Consider the following 17,018-nt stretch of genomic DNA (forward strand, 5'->3'; position numbering starts at 1 on the left):
CACCTGGACTGGTGACTTGTGTGCACTCAACAGCTCTGGGGTCATCTGAAGTTCTATTTAAATGCCACTGGCAGATGCTCAAGAGTGACTGAAGCTGGCAGCAATTGCACAGACCCAAACACTATGGAGAAAATCCCAGGTATTAAAGGGCTCTTTTATCTAGCAGAGAGGGAGGACAAGGACCAATGGTTGGAAGTTAAAAGCCAGACACATTCAAACGAGTGACAAAGCACGCAGTTTTAACAGAGCAGGGGATTAAACAATGGAAAAATCTCCAAAGGGAAGTGGTGGATTCTTCATCTCTTGAGGTCTTCAAGTTCAAACTAGATGTCTTTCTGGAAGATAGTTAGTCAAACATAAGCGACTGGGCTCAATACAGGATAAACTAGGTGAAATTCTCTGGCCTGTGCTATACAGATAGGTTATTATTATTTATATTACTGTTGTGCCTAGGAGTCCTAGTCATGGACAGGACCCCATTGTGCTAGGTGCTGCACAAACACAGAGCAAAAATATGATCTAATGGTCCCTTCTGGCCTTAAAGTCTATGAAGGGGCAGAAAAAAGTCTAGACGACCTAAATGGAGAGAGAGAGAGAGAGACACACACAGACAGACAGACAGACCTCCCTCTGATTTGTATCTTTCTACAGCTCCTGTATCTTTAGGCTCTGTGCAACAAAGAATATGTGAGTTTTGTCATAGATGCAGTTGGATTTCAAATAACTGTGTTTACTAACTAGGCCTTTGTCATAACCATACAGCTAAGGGTAGCCTAGAATTCCTCCTTACCTGTAAGGGGTTAAGCAGCTCAAATAACCTGGTTGGCACCTGACCAAAAGGGGGAAAGAAGATACTTTCGAATCTTGGGCGGGGGTAGGAGGGGAGAAGGCTTTGTTTTTGTGTGTTCTCTTGGGAAGCAGAGAAGCATCAGGTCAGAAAACTCTTCCTCCTATAAACCATCCTAAAAGTCTCTCATATTACAAAAATTGTAAGTAAAAGCCAGGCAAGGCGTGTTAGAGTATCTTTTGTTTTGCTTGTGAATTTTTCCCTTTACTGGAGGGAGGTTTATTCCTGTATTTTGTAACTTTGAAACTAAGCCTAGAGGAAGTTCTGTTGTGTTTTTGAATCTTTTATTACCCTGTAAAGTTACTTTCCATCCTGATTTTACAGAGGTGATTTTTAAATAAAATCCTTCTTTTAAGAACCTGACTGATTTCTCCATTGTCCTAAGACCCAGGGCTTTGAGTCTGTGATCCCTTTGTAACCAATTGGTTAGGATATTATTCTCAAGCCTCCCCAGGAAAGGGGGTGTTGTAAGGGCTTGGGGGGATATTTTGGGGGAATAGGAACTCCAAGGGGTCCTTTCCCTGATTCTTTGTTAAATCACTTGGTGGTGGCAGCGTACCCTCCAAGGGCAAAGAATTTGTGCCTTGGGGAAGTTTTAACCTAAGCTGGTAGAAATAAGCTTAGGGGGTCTTTCATGTGGGTCCCCACATCTGTGCCCTAGAGTTCAGAGTAGGGAGGAAACTTTGACAGCCTTGTACTTTTGTATATAGCTACCTTTATACACAGCTGCTGCTTTAGGTTCTGGTGGCTTCTACAACAGAGGGCAGGGAGGCCAACTAAAGGGGTCCTGAACTATTTAAAGGGTGTTACTCAAATCCTAGACACTACCCCGTCCTTTTCTAACCACAGCCCGGGAGGATGATCTGTCTTTGAGAAGTGCCCATGGGACACTGTATCTGCACAAATTTTTTTTATAAAACCCAATTCTGCCCGCACGCAATCCATTAAAGATCAAGCTCTAACTTGAGCCATGTAGGTCATGTGACTACAAAAGCAATCTGTTTAGCAAAAAAATAAAATAAAAAAGAGCCCAAACAATCATCATGTGTTCCCTTTCAAAATCGAACCAGCCACAGGAGTTGAGACTCTGGCAACTTGGCAAGCTGTCAGCTGGCACGACCCATGAGAACCAACACAGCACCTCCCTCTCTAACCTTGCACAAAACCCCACTCAAACCAAGCACTGTGGGGTTCTGCTACAGTGTTTTGCTATCAGTGAAATCTACATCCTCATACCTAGTAGAGGCATCACTACATGGAGTGGAAGGTTTTTAGTTTTGAAAGCATCTTTATTTTGGGCGACGGGGGCGGGGGGGGGGGAAGATGAACAGAGGTTTTACTACAAAATGAGTTTTAGGTTAAAGTTGTATTTTTTTAATTAGCACCATGGTAGCAGCTAGAGACCTGACTGAGATCAGGGCCCCCCACTGTGGTAGATTCTGTGCAGTCCCTGACTCAGATGCGGGGGAGGGGATGGGTATTCCACTGAGCACTGCTGGACACAGCAAGAGTGAGTCATTGTGTACAAATATGCACCAGTTTAAGTCAATTTAGTTAACCCTCTACAGGGCCCGTGCAGACACTTCAAATCGATTTAGACTTGGCTTGTATTGATTTAGCTTAATTGAGTAAGGAAACAATTTTTGCTAAACATATACATAAATCAGGTTTAAATCAAACTATGAGTTTTCTATTTGTTTACCTGCACAGGTTTTTAAAGCAATATGTATTAAACCAAAGTTACTTTATGTGATCAGGCTCCTATCTGTGTCCAAGAGAATTAAAGGCTAAGATCCAAGGCAACATGTTTCCAGTAGAGACAGGGAAATAGTAATGCCGTTGGACAAGGCACCGGGCAGACCTCATCTGGAATACTGTGTGCAGTTCTGGTCACCAAAGATGAACCCAAATTGACTGAGGTGCTGAACAGGGCTCCTAGGCTGATTGGGGAACAGGGTGACCAGACAGCAAGTGGGGAAAATCGAGACGAGGTGGGGGGTAATAGGCGCCTATATAAGAAAAAGACCCCAAAATCGGGACTGTCCCTATAAAATCGAGACATCTGGTCACCCTATCAGGGAATGGTGCTCCCATCTTCTGAGAGGAGACTGAAGGAGCTCGGCTGTTTAGCCTGAGCAGACAAAGGCTGAGGGGGGGGTGGAGATCTGGTTGCTCTCTCTAAGTATATTGGAGGGTTAACCTCAGGGTGGGAGAAGAGCCACAGAAGCAAAAGGACAATGCTGGCATGAGAACCATTGGGGATAAACTGCCCAGGAATCAATTAAGACTGAAAATGAGAACAAGGTTTCTAGCTATCGGGAGAGGGAGGTTCTGGAACAGCCTCCCAGGAGGATGAGTGGGGGACAAACAACCCAGCTAGCTATCAGTGAGGGTAATTAATCAGCAGAATAACAGATCAAGGGTTGTGGTGGATTCTCCATCACTGGAGATTTTTAAATCAAAATGGGATTTTTTAAACAGATCTGCTCTCGTTCAACCAGGAATCAAGTCAGGGCAGTCCCTATGGCCTGTGAAATATTTTAGGTCAGACTAGATCAGTGGTTCTCAGCCTATTTACCATTGTGGGCCACATTCAATATTACCTACCTGGCCCTGAGGATGTCACATGGGCTGCAGCTCTGCGCTGATTGGGCTGCAAGCGGCCCGTGGGCCATAGGTAGAGAACCACTGGACTAGATGATCACAGTAGGCCCATCTGAACTGAGCATCTATTAATCCAGGTTTAAGATTAATTTATGAATGGGATGATACAATGGGGTTGCTTGCAATAGCAGGGAACTGGACTCAACAACCCAGGAGATTGCTTCCAGTCCTGTGTTCCTATCTTGTTTACACACACAAGCTGTCCCACTTTAACTCTGCTGGTGCACAACCCTGTTAGTGTGGATGCAGTTATATTGCTACAGAAGTGCTTGTATGGTATAGCTATGCCTACATGGGACACAGAACAAGCTATATCAATGCCAGGCACCTTTTTACTGGTTACTAAAGGCTCTTTAGCCTGGAAGAGGAAGGCAGAAAAGACAGTTCCCTTTTTTCGTAACTGGTGTTCTTCGAGATGTGTTGCTCATGTCCATTCCACGTTAGGTGTGTGTGCTCGCCACATGTACCAGTGCCAGAAGTTCTTCCCTCAGAGGTATCCATAGGGGACCAACTCTGGCACCCTCTGGAGTGGCACGTGTATGCCGTGGTTAAGGGGTGCTGCTGGCTCCCCCCACCCTCAGTTCCTTCTTGCCGGAAACTCTGACCATGGGGAAGGAGGGCGGGTCATAGAACGGACATGAGCAACACAGCTCGAAGAACACCAGTTACGAAAAAAGGGAACTGTCTTTTCTTTGAGTGCTTGCTCATGTCCATTCCATTGTAGTGGACTCCCAAGCAGTAACACTGGAGGCGAGTAGGAGTTCATGGACATGTCACTTGCAACACAGGTCTGCCAAATCCAGCATCATCTCTTGCTTGCTGAGTGATGCGTAGTGAACGTGTGTACCAAAGACCACATCACAGCCCTGCAGATGCCCTGGATAGGGACATGCCCAAAGAAGGCTGCCAAGGATGCTTGAGCCCTTCACTATAGGCAGCGGCTCGGCCCGAGCCAGCTCATAGCAGGTCCGGATGCACGTGGTGATCCAATTCGAGATCCTCTGCAAGGACACTGGGAGACCGTTCATCCTGTCTGCTGTTATGATAAATAGCTGGGTTGACCTGCAGAAGGGCTTGGTGCACTCCAGGTAGAATGCTAGGGCGTGCCGGACATCTCCTCATTGGTCGAGTGCAGCTTCGGACAGAACACCAGGAGGAAGATATCCAGGTTGACATGAAAAGGGGACAACACCTTAGGCAGGAAAGCCAGATGAGATCACAGCTGGACCTTGTCCTTTTAGAATACCGTATATGGAGGCTGTGAAGTGAGGGCCTTAAATCTCGGACATGCACCTCGCCGAGGTAATGGCTACAAGGAAAGCAACTTTCCATGACAGATGGGAAATGGAACCACAAGCCATAGGCTCAAGGGGCAGGCCCATGAGCCTAGAGAGGGCCAGGTTGAGGTCCCATTGTGGAACCGGGTCCCGGACCGGCAGGAAGAGCCTTTCAAGGCCTTTTAGGAACTGGACAGACATCTCATGCGAGAACATCAATTTGCCCTGGACACGCGGGTGGAAGGCCGATATGGCTGCCAAGTGTACCTTGATGGAAGAAAGTGCGAGACCGTGGTGCTTTAGATGGAGCAGGTAATCCAGGATGGACTGCAGAGACAACCAGGTCAGGGAGATGCTACACTGACACCCAGCAGGAGAAACGCTTCCACTTTTCCAGGTAAGTCGCTCCGATGACACTTTCTGTTCTGTCTGGTGGCAAACAGGTCAACTCGGGGAGCCCCCCATTTCTGGAAGAGCGCCCGGACAACCTCTGAGTGGAGCGACCACTCATGGGGAGAGAAAAAGGACCTGCTGAGGCGATCAGCCAGCATGTTCCAGATGCCGGGGAGATGCGAAGCTTCTAGGTGGATCACATACTGGATGCAAAAGTCCCACAGGCAAAGTGCTTCCTGACAGAGCACCGACGACCAGCTCTCCCTTGCCTGTTGACATAGAACATCGAGGCCATGTTGTCCGTCAACATCTGCACTACTCAACTGGACAACTGTGGCAGGAAGACACCACAGGCTAGGCAGATGGCTCTGAGCTCCCTGACATTTATATGTAACGCCAGCTCCTCTGGAAACCACGTTGCCTGGGTCCACAGCACACCGAGATCTGTTCCCTAACCGAGGTCTGAGGCATCCGATATCAGGGAGACCATGGGCCATGGACTCTCAAATGGCACTCCTTCCAGCACCACCCTTGGGTCGGTCCACCACTGCAGACAGGTAAGTACTTTCGGCAGGATCGTGATGACCTTGTCCAGGTGATCCTCAGGAATAGACTGTCATAATCCACAACTGAAGAGGCTGCATTCTGAGTCTTGCATGGCGAACGATGTAAGTGCACGCTGCCACGTGCCCCAGTAGTCTGAGGCACACCCGGGACATGGAGTGCAGAGATGCTGGCAATGAGATCCGACATTGTCCTGAATCTGTTCTGCAGCAGAAAAGCCCTGGCCCAAGTAGAATAGAATACTTCGATAATCCCGGTCCAAAGGAAAGAGTTAAACAAGCAAAAAAATCAATGTTAATCAACAGGCCAAGGGCTTGGCATGTGGCTTGCAGCACGGTGACACTGCACTGGACCTAAGTCCTGGAGCGGCCCTTGATGAGCCAGTCGTTGAGGTACGGGTCAATCTGGATACCCCAATGTCTGAGGTAAGCCGCCATCACCAACATGCACTAGATGAACAACCTCGGGGCTGTTGCAAGGCTGAAAGGGAGCACTGCAAATTGATAGTGAGCGATCCTCACCGTGAAGCACCGAAAACGTCTGTGCCTGTGGAATATTGATATATGAAAGTAAGCATCCTTTAAAATCGAGGGCAGCGTATCAGTCTCCCAGAGGGGGGGAAGGGTTGATGGAGGCCAGGGAGACCATGCAAAACTTCAACTTCTTGAGACATCTGTTGAGGCCTTGCAGGTCTAAGGTGGGCTGCAGACCCCCCTTGGCCTTTGGGATTAAAAAATACAGGGAGTAAAACCCTTTGCCCCTTAAATGCAGCAGGACTTCTTCCACGGCTCCCACCTGCAGAAGGCCCTGCACCTCCTGTGCTAGCAGATGCTCATGAGAAAGGTCCCTGAAGAGGGACGGAGACGGGCAGGTGGGAGACAGAAATAAACGGGGAGGGTATCTCCCCCTGCTACTGTGCTAAGGAACCACCGGTCCAATGTTATAGAGGCCCAGGCAGGGAGGAAGGGGGGGACAGGCGGTTGGAAAATAAACGGGGGAACAGAATCCAGAATCCAGGCTGGAAGGTCACCCTCGAGTGCTCCCTCAAAACGCCTACTTACCACTCTGTTGGCTACAGGTGGAGCTTGAATGAGAAGAGGATGCTGGCTGGTGGCCTTGCCGGTGCTTTTAGGCCTTGCCCTTCTTACGGTAAGGCTCCAACCGAGATTGACTTCCAAACCTCTGGGTCTGTTGTGGCTTGAATCGTTTCCTTGCCGGCCCTGGGGTGTACAGGCTCAGAGTACGCAGGGTTGCCCTGGAGTCTTTCAGACCATGCAGTTTTGTGTCTTTGCTCAGAGAACAGCACCAGGCCATCAAACGGAAGTTCTTGGATGGACTGCTGAACCTCCATTGTAAAGCCCTACAACCGTAACCAGGACGCCCGCCTCATGGAGATGGCCGAGGCCATGGTTCGGGCTGTAGAGTCTGCTGCATCTGAGGCTGCATGGAGGGCTGCCCTTGCCACCGCTTTGTCTTCCTCAGAAATAGCCAGGAACTCCTTCCTGGGTTCCTCGGGCAGCGAGTCCAAGAACTTGGTCAGGGACTGCCAAAAATTAAAATCATAGCAGCCAAGTAAGACCTGGTGGTTGATCACTCGCAGTTGGAGGCTGGAAGTTGAATAAACTTTTCTTCCAAAGAGATCAAGCCTCTTTGTTTTTGGGTTTCGCACCTGGTTGGTCCTGTCTGTCATGCTCATGGACGGCGGACACAACCAGAGAGCTTGGGGCAGGATGTGTGTACAAATAGCCGTCCCCCTTACCAGGGATGCAGTATTTACACACTGCCCGCTTGGAAATGGGGGGCAGTGACAAAGGCATCTGCCACAAAGTATTAGTAATTTTTGCCACTCCGTCATGCACATGCAATGCCACCCTGGCAGGGGCCACTGAACTTAGCACGTCGAAGAGGGAGTCTGAGGGCTCCACCAACTCCTCGGCTTAAAGCCCCAGGTTTGAGGTGACCCTCTTTAAGAGCTCTTGATGAGCCTTGGTATCATCCTGAGGGACTGGGGGAGAGAGTCCCGCAATCGCCTCCTCAGGCGAGGATGAAGAGACAGTGGGCACCAGAGGTTCTGCCACCTCCATCGCCTCCTGCATGGGCACCTCTGCCGCAGCCAGGTGACTCTGAGGGGTCTGCTTTAGGGTCACATCTGTGTCAGGGGGTGGGTGGAGACCGTCGCTGACCGCTTGTCCGATGCCCGAGACCGACCTATGCTCCCGGGAGGGCTGTGAAAACCCCCAGGGATTCCAGAAGTGCCAGGGGGCAGGCCACTGGCCCTGAGTCCATGCTGCACCGGGAGGTGCTGTGGAGAATGCCGGTGCCTCTGATAGGCATAGATTTTCTGCAACAGTCACAGGGTGGCCCTGACCCACTTGTAGGGACTCCTCTTCGCTGTTGAAGCCCAAGGAGGAAGATCCGCGTCCGGGGGACCAGGATGGTGCCAAGGCCGTCTGTCTACCCTGGGCCCATCGGTGCCAACTCTGGAACTCCGCTGAGGATTTGCACCAGGGCGGTGACCCTCGGCGCTGTGATCCTGCCACCTGGTGGTGGCATTCAGCAGATCATCAACGATAACCCGGCAATTTACACCTGACGCTTAGCGAGTGGTCCATCGAGCGGGAACGGGAAAGAGTAGGCCACTGTACTGGGGATCATCGGCGCACCCGTGGTGAACCATACCTGCGTTCCAGTGACTGGTAACAGAGTTCCCTGGACCGGTGGGTCGAACCGCTGGAGCAGTGCCACGCACTGGGAGAGCGGCTCAGACGTTCCTGGCACCAGTTCAGTGGGACCCCTGCGGGTCTGCACCATTCCACTGGTGATCGTCTCCTCAAGCCCCAGGAGTGCTGCTCGGAGTCTGGGGACCAGCGCCAGGGACTCTGATGGGTGGGCCGCCCCGTGTCTGGGGCATGGTGGCTCTGCACAGGCGAGCGCTGGCAGGGCACTCTCTGTGGTGAGGAGCAGTGCCACACTGATGGGGACCGTTGGAAGGGTCCAAGGCAGGATTTCCCCTGGAGTGGGGTACCCCCGTGGCTGGTGTGGGCAGCACCGGTAGGGACAAAATGTCCTTTGTGGCCTGAAAGGTCTCCAGTGTGCATGGCATCGCCGGGTGCCGAATGTTTCTGCTGCTTCCCAAGGTGGCAGGTGAGCCCTGGAATGGGCTAGCCCGCTCAGCGGGAGCTGCGGCCTGACCTCCATCTGAGGTGAAGAGCTGCCCTTCGCAGGTCTTTGCTTTCCTCCGGCCCTCCCCTCCCAGCCTTTCTTTGCTTTCTAGCCGGTACCAGGAGGAGGATCAACACCAGTCCACAGTCAGCACTGGCGGCGCACTCCGCACCGAAGCCACGGTGCCGGGAGTGGAATCCGATCTGGACGGCTCTGGGGCCGGTGTAAGTGCGGACTCCATAAGGAGTGCTCAGAGGGGAATGTACCGCTCCTTTTTGGTCCGAGGTTTAAAACTTTTACAAGTCTGACACTTGTCACTAACGTGGGTTTCCCCCAAGCACCTCAAACAGCTACTGCGGTGGTCACTGACTGGCATAGGTTTTCTATGTGCAACAGTCACATGGTTTGAAGCACAGGGACCAGGGCATGCCCCATCAGGGACTACAAACTAACACTAAACTACACTAAGGGAACTAATCTAAACTATATACAACAAAGTTTGCAACGAGCAGTTGAGAGGAGAAAGCTTGCCAAGAAAAGGAGACATTCCAGCACCCTCACTGGTGGTAAGAAGGAACAGAGGGTGGGGGGGGCCAGCAGTGCCCCTTATACCATGGCATATGCACACCACTCCACAGGGCACCAGAGCTGGTCTCCTATGGATACCACTGAGGGGAAAACTTCTGGCACCGGTGCATGTGGCAAACACACACACCTACAATGGAATGGACATAAGCAAGCACTCACAGAAGAACAAGAACCAACAGCTGGAAGTAGAAGCCAGAAAAACTCAAATTAGAAAGGCGGCACGGATTTAACACTGCAGGTGATTACCATTGGAACAAACTCCCAAGGGAAGGGATGGATTCTCCATTTCATTAGATCTTCAAATCAAGATCTGGCTGCCTTTCTGCAGCAAAGTGCTGGGCTCAGTGCAGGGGTAGCTGGGTGATATTCTCTGGCCTGTGCTATCCTAGATGCTCTAATGGTCCCCTCTGTTCTTAAAAATCCTATGACTCTATATTGGTTTAAAAATAGATGTAGGTTGACTCAGGCTCTTTGTGCCTCATCTTCCCATCTGTAAAATGGGAATAATTCCCTCGCACATGGAGTGTTGTGAGGATAAATATAATAAAAGTTGTGAGGCACACAGTAGCGGGGGGCTCTATAAAGTAAAACTGGTATAAGTTTCCATACTAGCCTAAACAGTTTTCAATGGCAATACCCTCTGGGTACCTCGCTCACAATGCTCAGCTCCCCAGAATCATCACCAGTAGTTTGCACTGGGATAGTAAATAGGGGTCTTAAACATGGATCACCACCCCACTTTGCTAGGTACTGCTCAAACACAGAATACAAAGATAGTCCCTGTCCCACAGGGGCAAGGCCTCATGGGATCTTTGTGGAGAAAAATCCACATGATGAGGCTGCCAAAGAGACAGTGAAATATCCTCCAGCTACATATACCTACTTGGGATTTCTGATGCCCAATTCCTATTAATTTTAAACGGGAACTGGGTTTCCGAATTCCTCTGGCAGCTTTTGAAGAGATCAGCCCTGTGTGTGTTAAGATGGAATTCAAGGCCTGGAGCAATTGCTAATCACGGTGAGAAAGAAAGAGGAACCAAGTGCATGTAGCTTAACTAAATGATGACTAATGGGGATATAGCCACCTATTTTTGAAGCACGTTAACCCTGAAGGAAGAGAAGGATTTGGGTGCAGTGCAAGAATCCGTGGGTGAAATTCTCTGGTCTATGAGATGCAATCTAGAGCAGTGTTTCCTCAGCCTTTTCATTTTGATGGCCTTATTCCAAGTCAAAACTTTACCTTCATCGTAAGCATATTGATGATAACCCTGAACATACTGGAGTGTGTGTTTCAAGAGGTTTCATAGAGTTTAAGGTCAGAAGGGACCATTAAAATCTATTCTGACCTCTAGGGCACAGGCCAGTACATTTCACCCACTTACACCTATATTAAGCCCAAAGACTAAAGTGAGGTTACATTAAAGTATTTCAGCCCTCAGGTGGCTAAACTGCTGTGAGCACCAAGCAGGGAACAGGAGAGACCATCAATGCCCGAAGCCCCTGCGCTGGCAGGGAATTGCTGAGATGAGCCATGCCCAGGGGATCTCAGCAGGCCACCTGTGCCCCATGCTGCACAGGAGGGAGAAAACCCCCAAGGTCGAGCAGTGAAGTAAGCCATCCCAGCTTAGTTTGCCGTGATTACTGCACCTACCCCCAGGGCTTTTGCTGGCATAGGAATGTTGCCCAAACCCAAAAAGCACAAGCCAATCTCCCCCGCAAGAGGCACAGCTATGCTAGAACTCTCTTGTGCGGGCCTCCTCTAGTACTCGCTTAACAGCTGACCTTGAAGGATCGGAAACAGACCATGCCAGAATGACTACAGCTATCTCGCTCTCCTGGGGGAAAGCCCAGACCTGTTTGGAAAGGAAGGGTCGGACTGGAAGAACCAAACCGAGAGGCAGCGGATCTGGGCTTTGCTTGGAGAATATAAACTAGTTCTGTTCCTGTAACTTAGGACAGGCCTTCCCTAAGTACTTCTGCCAATGGTCAAGGGAGCGGTCTGACTGAGTAGTGCCACCGAAAGCCTGTAGCGTAGAATAAGGTAGAGTGTGAGCTTAAACCACAACAGCTATTCCAAAATAGCCCCCGTGCGGACACTTACTCTGAACAGACGTTCCTTTTTCCTGTTTAGCTGACTCCAAATTCAAAGTGGATTACACAAGAAGGGACCTCCTAGATTATCATATCCAGTCCCTGCTATCGCAGCCAACTCCCGCTTAGGATCCTGGCAGAAACGTATCCAGCTCCATCTACAAACTAACTGGGGTGTTTGTTCTCAACTGCTGCTATGGGGAGGCTGTTCCAGAACCTCCCTCCTCTGATGGCTAAAACCTTCCTTAACGGCCTCAGCTGATTCCTGACCAATTTAGCCACACTGGTTCTTGTGGTGACATTGTCCTTTAGCTTCAATAGCTCTTCTCCCTCCCTGGAGTTCTCCCCCCATGTATTTAGAGAAGGAGCAACCAGATCCATTCTCAGCCTTCACCTGACCAGGCTAAACAAGCCTGGCTCTTTCAGTCTCCTCTAACAAGATCAGCTCTCCATTCCCCTGATCAGCCGAAGAACTGCTCTCTGCCCCTAGTCCGCTACACTAAACCAGAGAAAGGCACTCTTCAATCAGCAGCCCTAGCGGAAGCTATTCTGCAACAGTCAATTTCCCTGAATAGATCTAAATGCTGACGCTATGGCAGCATCGCCAACCCCCGTGATTTTATCAAAAGTCTCGCAATATTTGCCATTTTTCATAAAGCCTCAGGCTCCCGGCATCACATGATGGGGTTAGTTAGAATGTCAACTTTTTTTTTTTTTTAAATGAAAAGAGAAGATACCACCCTTCACAGTTCCAAGGGAAAAACTTGAAACCGTGACACAGCTGCCCCCTAAAGACTCAGAAACCAGAGGACAAAGACCCCAATGTTTGTTAAAATCTCCTGATTTTTAAGCCAGTCTCACACTATGGTCGTGCTCAAGCGCTGATTTTTTGAACACATTGGTAGAGCCCTGCGGGGATACAAAATTTGTACCTGCATCTGATCCGCAAACATGGTCCACGGATAGCAGCAGATTTGCAGGGCTCTACACACCGGCAATATTGAGGTCCTCACTGGAGACCTGCTGAATATTCATTGCGTTGCCAGATTGCCTGTGTAAATCTGCAATAATTTTCAAGCCCTTGACCTCTTACCAGTACAGTGTCTCAAGTCTTGGTGGCTTGATAAACAGCCCTCCCTCCCAATCACAGGGTCCTTCCTTTACACTGCCAAGTAGCGTACGCTGTTCTCCATGCTCAGTCATGCAGGCAACCCAATTAGTAACCAAAAAATGGCCAGCTATTCAAAGAAAGCAGAGTTCTAAAATGAAACAGATCTCAGCTTGTCTGGGATGGCAGATAACCTGAGCCAAACTGCTCGGGGTGGGGGGGCGGGGAACTGCCCCTTGTGTAACCAACGCAGCAACACCTGCACAGAGCCTGAGCCAATCGCTCCAGGGGGGAGCGAGGGAGCTGCCCCTTGCGTAACAGATATAGCTATCTACCTAAGGAACTTACACAGCCCTCATTACTCTAGTATCTGAGCACCTGAAAGTCTTTAATGCATTTATCCTTGCCGCCCGTGAGATAGAGCAGCGCTGTTATCCCCATTTTACAGATGGGGAAACTGAGGCATAGAGCGGCTCAGTGACTTGTCCCGGGTCACAAAGGAGGTCTGTGATGGAGCAGGAACCTAAACCTGGATCTCCCAAGTCAGAAGTTAGTGCCCTAACCACTGGGCCACCCTTCCTCCCTTGGAGGACTGCCCCTTTGGACCTGAGCAGCTGCCAAGGACTTGAGTGCTGAGATCAGAGGGCTCCATGGCTTGGATCTTTGAACACAACGCAAGGGTTGTGGCTACATCGTGGAACTGTGGGCAACATTTATCGAGTGGTTAGAGCAAGGGACCGGGTTCTCCTCTTGGTTCTGAGCGGGGAATCTCAACCTTTCAGTGAGGGCAAGCCCCTAGGGAAGCCATTCATAAAAACAAAGATCATTAAGATCCTTCATTCGCACACACCACAGCTGAAGGCCATGTTTCCGTGCAAGGACCCACTTCACCAGCCTCGCTGCAAGGGGTGCATTTCAGGGTTACTCATCAGCTACGGTTCTTGCAAGGACATGAATCAAGACGGTGCCAGCGGCAAGATCAAAAACATTCTCTGCCATCGCACGTGGAACAAGATGTTCCTACTGGTGTGAAAGCTAAAAGCAGTGTCTCCATGCTGGGGAGAGTGGGGGCACTGGATTAAACAAGACGGGGCAAGACAGAACAGTGTAGGAAGGTGCAGGACTCAAAATCACATGAGTAGAGCACTGGGCAGCTTTATGGAAGAGGCCCATCTCAGATGTCCGCTGCAGCCAGTTGGACTGCCATTCTCGTTCTGATGGAAAAGCGTTAAGCAAATAGGAAGGCTAGGGCAGCATTTCCTGAAGGAGATCACACTCTGGATTTCTCCACTCTCCCCGGAAGCTCTTTCCCCAGCCAGATCCCCTGGGATCCTTGGTCACCACATCTCCCGCAGCTGGTCATAACAGAGGAGAGTGGCTGTCTTGGCAGTTAAATAAATTCATAGATTTTTAAGGCCAAAAGGGACCATTAGACAATGTAATCTAGTCTGACCTCCTATATAGCACAAGACCCAGTTACCCTGTATGGAGCCCAATATCTTGTGTTTCTCTAAAGCATCTTCCTGAAGAGCATCCAGTCTGGATTTGCAGATACCAAGAGACGGAGAATCCATCCCTTCCCTTGGGAGTTTGTTCCAATGGAAAGTCACCTGCACTGTTACAAAAAAATACCTTATTTTTCTTTTGACTGAATCTGGCTTTGACTTTCGTCATTATTATTATTGTTGTTTTTATTACCATCGTGCTGGTCATGAACCAGGACCCCATTGTGCTAAGTGCTGTGCAAACACAGATTTATTGGTTCCTGTTCTGCCTTTCTCTGCTAGGTTATGGAGTCCTTTACTACACAGTATGTTCTCTCTGTGAAGGTACTTAAGCACCATAATCAAGTCACCCCTTGATCATCTTTTTGAGACGCTAAATAGACTGAGCTCCCTGAGTCTCTCACCGCAAGGCATTTTTTCCAGCCCTCAAATCAGCTTTGTTGCTCTTCTATGCACCCTGCATGGAGCTCTCTTCAAGGTTCATATTGGTTTCACTTTCTCCAAATTAAATGTGCTCAGTTTACAAGATGGTTTGGATTTTTTTGAACGGCAAACTCACCCCAGGATCTGAGTCACTCACACATCCTGCCCAGGAAGAGAGAAATTGAGCAGCCCGGACTCTGCCCTCAGCGACTTCCTTCGCATTGCCTGCACACCATGCCCTTGGCAACACAGAGAGAGGGAATTTGGCTCAGCAAGCGATTGCAGACCTGTTGAGCAAGAAGGGTGCTATTTAAATAGTTACTTTCCAAAGCAGCACCATATTTTTCATGCAGTCGGCAACAACCAAATCCAGCGCTCTTGGAAGGAGAAAATGAACTGCCTTAACAGAGTGGCTGGTGCTACCACCATGTGGAATCCCTCTTGCAATCAGAGATCAGACTTGCCTACCAGCCATAATAATCTCTTTGCTGAGGACTGCGTGCTCAGAGCTGCCTTGCTCGATTGATGCCTTGATCCTGGTTTTGTAAGTGGAGAGAGTAAGTTGAAGCCCGCATCTTCCACAGAGGCTGGCAGAGCTCAAGATACAGGTGAAACAGATGTGCTTACCCTCTCCAAATAGGCTGAGATCCTCCACGAGTAATGCTTTCTACCATCTCCAGTTAGCTAGGAGACTCCATCCCATCCTGGACTCAGTTATTCCCCCCTTTGTCACTTCTCAGTTGGACTCCAGCAACGCGACATACCTGGGCACGAAACCTTCAGAGCTTAGGAAACTTCAAGTACAGAAAACTGCCACAGCACATTTCGCCAGCCATTCAGGCTACCACACGCACATCAGCACCATCCTCCACACCTTACACTGGCCTCCTGCAGAATTTCTAACCAAGAGCAAAGTCTCAGTCTTTATCTGCAAGGCACTCCGTGGTCCAGGCCCAAGGTATTTAAAGGAGCCGCGATGAAGACCACAGTTAACAACTCTGCTCCTCTGGCACAAAGGAGCTCTCTACAAGAAGGGTAAAGCTCGCCCGTGCAGGAGACAGAGCTCAGAGACAGGTCTGATGCTGTGGAATGAACTTCTCCAGGACTAAGGACCATTACAAACCTCCCCACCTTCCATTCCAACAGCCAGGAACAGTTCTTTGACTTTGCCTTCTCTAACAAATATGTATATTTAAAAAATCCAAGACCCCTCACCTACCAAAACAAGACATTCCTCTGAACCATGCTTCTCCCCCTGGGAGAAAGGAAGAGAGAACAAACACCTGACAGGGGTGTAGCTGCAATCACTGTAGCTCTGCTGGAAGGCACTCACATACTACAGCAATAGTGGGGTATAAGAAACTGGACAGAACTGATTAGAGCTGATCAAATTGTCACTGAATGATTGAGAAAACAGTGGCAATAAGCGTTTGCCCTTCAGAACATAGGAATCACTGGGTCAGACTGAAGGTCCATGTTGTCCAGCCTCCTGTCTCTAACAGCGGCCAGCACCACATGTGTGGGAGGAACCCCACGCTTACAGGATAAACTGCCCAAGGAAAAAAAGTTTCCTCTTTACTTCTGAAAATTAGAAATCAGCTTACGGCCTGAAGCATGAGGTTTTATCTCATTTCAGTATTTATTGAAACAACTCTGGACATTTTTGTTATATTCAGACTAGAAATAAGGCACAGATTTTTATCACGGAGGGGGATTAATCATTGGAACAGCTGACCCAGCGAGGGGGTGGATTCTCCATCACTTGGAGTCTATAGTTCAAGACTGCACATCTCACTAAAAAGATCCACTCTGGCTCAACCACCAAGCTGGGCTGGAGGCAGAAGTGGCTGGGGGGGGCCATTCTCAGGCCTGTGTTATGCAGGAGGTCAGACTGGATGGCCAGAATGGTCCCTTCAAAATCCAGGAGAGCTTGACTTTTTACACTACCAGCCCTAGCACTGCACTGAAGCTAGTGGTTACATTTAATATTGCCTTTACCCAATACAGACAAAGACCATGAGACACTCGGGTCCCTTTGTAATGTTATGTTAGGAGACAGAGCCAGTTACGTAGTACAAATTACAAACAGATGCACCAATATTAACGTTTGTATTGTAGTAGTATCTGGAAACCAGCTGAGCTGGGGCCCCCACTGGGTGTGCACAGTCCCCAACCAAGATCAGGGCCCCTCACCCCCCGGGTGCTGGGTGTCACGCTGACCCTGACAAAGACTGGGGGGGCTCTCCATCATGCTAGACACTACACAGAGCCCCGCAAACTGAGATTGGGGGCTTTCCATCATCTTGGACACTTGACAGACCCCAATGGAAACTGACGGGGAGCCCATCATGCTGGGGACAACATAGACCCTTTGGAGTTCAGGGGAATCCTCCACT

At 49.6% G+C, this 17,018-nt stretch overlaps 1 protein-coding gene across 4 annotated transcripts in view; it reads right to left on the reverse strand.

Moving 5' to 3' along the window:
* Positions 1 to 17,018, reverse strand: part of PC (pyruvate carboxylase) — a 230,986-nt gene that overhangs the window by 203,786 nt on the left and 10,182 nt on the right. For 2 of the 4 annotated variants that reach the window (XM_074957841.1, XM_074957843.1), the window contains exon 2: positions 14,759 to 14,909. The exons of the other annotated variants lie outside the window; for them this stretch is intronic. The gene's annotated coding sequence lies outside the window, so the exon portion shown is untranslated. The remainder of the gene's footprint in view (positions 1 to 14,758; positions 14,910 to 17,018) is intronic. 4 annotated transcript variants of the gene reach the window in all.

The sequence above is a fragment of the Natator depressus genome, chromosome 7 (assembly GCF_965152275.1).
Source record: "Natator depressus isolate rNatDep1 chromosome 7, rNatDep2.hap1, whole genome shotgun sequence".
In the NCBI taxonomy this organism is placed as follows: Eukaryota; Metazoa; Chordata; order Testudines; family Cheloniidae; genus Natator; species Natator depressus.